A 3,533-nucleotide genomic window follows, 5' to 3' on the forward strand; every position below is an offset into this window, starting at 1 on the left:
TCTAATAATATTGATTTCATATTGTGGATGTTGATATTTTTTCTACAAAGTTGATCAAACTTTACAAAGAATGACTTCACACAAATTTTATATGCAGGCTAAAAACAAAAGGAGGGAATCTGCTATATGTAAATAGGTGGTGGTGCCCATTAACTTATTTCTCTCAATATACACAGTACAACATGTCACCTCAACATGCAACCATATATGGGAAAGTGTAGAATAAATTACATAAATTAACTTTTATATATATATATATATATATATATATATATATATATATATATATATATAGTGATACTATTCATCACCCACGGGGTAGAATAAGGTATTCTTCACCTGAGGTAACTTTACAATCATTTCATAAATAAATTACATTTGAAATACAAAGTTACCTTCATATTGATTTAGTATGTAAAATTTGGCATAGGAAAATAAAAATATAGGTCATAAGACCAGAAAAATCGCATTTTATGCATATTTTACACTATATTTTGACGTTTGTAATTTCACATAGCATAAAATAATTTTTACCGCAAACATATATTTTCTTACATCCTCTTTTTACGTCTGAAATAAGATAAACTTTACGGAACGTAAAATTACAGTGTGTTGATGTTAAAAAAGAGGGGGGGTGAAGAATAACTATTCCTCACCCAGGATGACGAATAGTCAATCCCTATATATATCAACTGCATATAAATTTTTCATACAACAATATCCCATTGAAATATAAACCAACTGCTGGCTCAACGTGTGGCACGTATCATCTACCGTAAGCATAGCGAATGGTAGCAACAAAACTATTCCTTAAAAAAAAGCATGGGAACAAAAACAGGTCCATTATGGATGCCATTGACTTTTCTCATGTTGCACTTTCCTATTCATTTTTTTATTTCTAAAACTGAAAAAAAAACTCTATCTAATACTAGATGATATCTGTATGTTTTTGTGGAAATTGGGAGCAATGTATTTCAAAAAGATTTGGGCGTATGGACCATGACTATTTGGATTGATAATATTAGAACTGAAACCGAAGACACATATGATTTATAAGATTTAATTATCATATAGTTTTCAAATATTTATTATATGTCAATAACACAATAGAATAAAAACGGAAACAATAAAAATCTGATGGCATGGCAAATCAAACGGTTTTCATGGTAATTTATATTGGCGCAATAATGGCAAATTGCAAGCACAACAATTTCCTGGCAAAAAAATATTAAAATAAACTGAGACGGATTTGCCCTGCTCGTGAACTAAATTTGTCATTTCAGCAAACATAATTTGCCATGAAAATTGGTTCGATTTGCCATGTCTAAAAATCTAACGTTCACTAGATATTCGGGTCATATTGACCAAGTCTTTTTTCCTCTACATGGTTGCACGTTATGGTGGACATGTTCACAAAAGTAAATTAGTGGGTATCATCTATTGAATTACATATGATATCTAAAGCAGAAAAAATAAAAAAATACAGGATACTATATAACCAAAAGCGCAAAGTGGCGGCATCTTGGTTTACATGACACTCGTCAGGGAACAACTGTTCTCTCACGCGTTAAGGTCGTTCCAGATCTCACAAGAGGAGGGCATCCATTAGGAAGAGACCACTTCACCTAACTAATTAACGAACTTTAGAAAGGGCTGAGGACATCAACATTATTTATGCCACCCTATCACGCGTGCACTGGTTGATGTGTATGTATGCCCTTAATATGATATCGGATACATGATGCAGCATATAGTTCTCATGCCGATGCGATAGGTTCAAGCACCCATCATGCATTTCAGTTTTTTAATGCAGCTTTAAGCCTTTAACTCAAAGCTTCCGTTAGAACACCAAGAACTAGTTAACAGAACCACACACAATGAGACAACTATCTTGCTGCAAATTAGAAAAGAAAAAGACATAGCTGATGAGACGATCAACGAGACTTTGGAAGCATGCATGATGTATCTCATCCGATGTAATCAATGTAGCTGGTTAATTAAATTATGTGTGTGTATGTATGACAGATCTTGTTGATGACACTTCGGCATGTTAATTAATGGATAAACTATTTCCCAAACCCAAACTATATGGCACAAATCAAACTCAAAAGTATTGACATACATATATGCTTTTGGCCTAAACAATGATTTTGGTGAAAGATATATATGAACTCTCACTCGCTATACAAACTCTAAACTTGACCCGGGCATGGACAGCCCAATCCAAAAGCCCAACATCCGGGCTGGGCTCTGGCGAAGCCTGCCCCAAAAGCCCAAAAAAGCCCAAAAGGGCATAAATCACTATTTTATTACAAATATAGGTATAATGTACTATTTAAGTATCCCAAACTATTTATTTTAATTTAAAAAGGGCACTGTGCACATGTTTTTTGCTAGGATGGGCTGGGCTCGGGCTTGATAGAGCCTGGCCCGACGAATGCCCAGGTTTACTCTAGACCTAGAAAAATAGTATCATTTGAATCACAATCAAAAGAACAATTAATTGATACCCCCTCCGTCCTAAAATAAGTGTCTCAACTTTTTACTAACTTTAGTATAAAGTTGTACTAAAGTCCAGACACTTATTTTTGGAACAGATGGAGTATAATTGATACATATAACTCATATTTTGTTGATAAAATTAATGTTTTTTTATTAAAACAAGTGCACCACTTATAAGCCAAGTTAGAGGAAGTAGATATTCCTCCGTCACACACACGATGTGTTGTCTGGCCAGTGCAAGTGGCATTAAGGCGGTGGTACTGATAAGGCATCTCTTTGCATGTGTTTTTCAAGCAACATTCAATCTTGAGCCAGATACACTATTACAGAGATTCTCAAATTGGATCGGGGCATGGAAGGATAGCACTATGTCAATACTGCATGTGCAATTGTGGGTTGTGTGTTGCATCGCAGGCCGACGAGGGATATGTGTTGGATGTTGGAGTCAGCCTTGCGTCGGTGATGGTCAGGTGTGCTCCTTGGGCTAGGCCATGCGGTCATGGAAACACGCGACATATGCCAATGGTCTAGGGACTGTTCTTGGCATATTAAGCCATGATAAACATAACAGCTTGACCAACCAATATAGGCATCGCTAGAAAAAACCCATCCTACATAAGTAGAGTAGAATATGACCTTGACAATTGACATGGGTGTGATTAGGGGTTTGGTTGGTGGTGCCTATGGTGGTCAATGACACTGATGTAGATGCAAAACTATAAACCTCCAGGATAAAAAAATCATCATCCAATAATTAGATGGATTCGTAAAGAATGTTGAATTTGTGTCATTCCCTTCCCAGAGGTGTTGTTATTTGTTCTCTAGGATGAAATACCAGTATGTGGTTTGGTGGATGTACCCGCTCTAGAATATGTGGGATGTATCTGGTGAGGCAACGTACAACCATCACTCCTTTATGGAGGCGTTGTTGTCTTATAGAGTTGTTCATTATCTATCTTTGTGTCATTTAGGTGGTTACTCTGGTTGTGGCCGATTTTCCTACCAGTGTTGGCTACAATGTAGTTATGTGC

This window comes from Triticum urartu, chromosome 7 (genome assembly GCF_003073215.2).
Source record: "Triticum urartu cultivar G1812 chromosome 7, Tu2.1, whole genome shotgun sequence".
In the NCBI taxonomy this organism is placed as follows: Eukaryota; Viridiplantae; Streptophyta; class Magnoliopsida; order Poales; family Poaceae; genus Triticum; species Triticum urartu.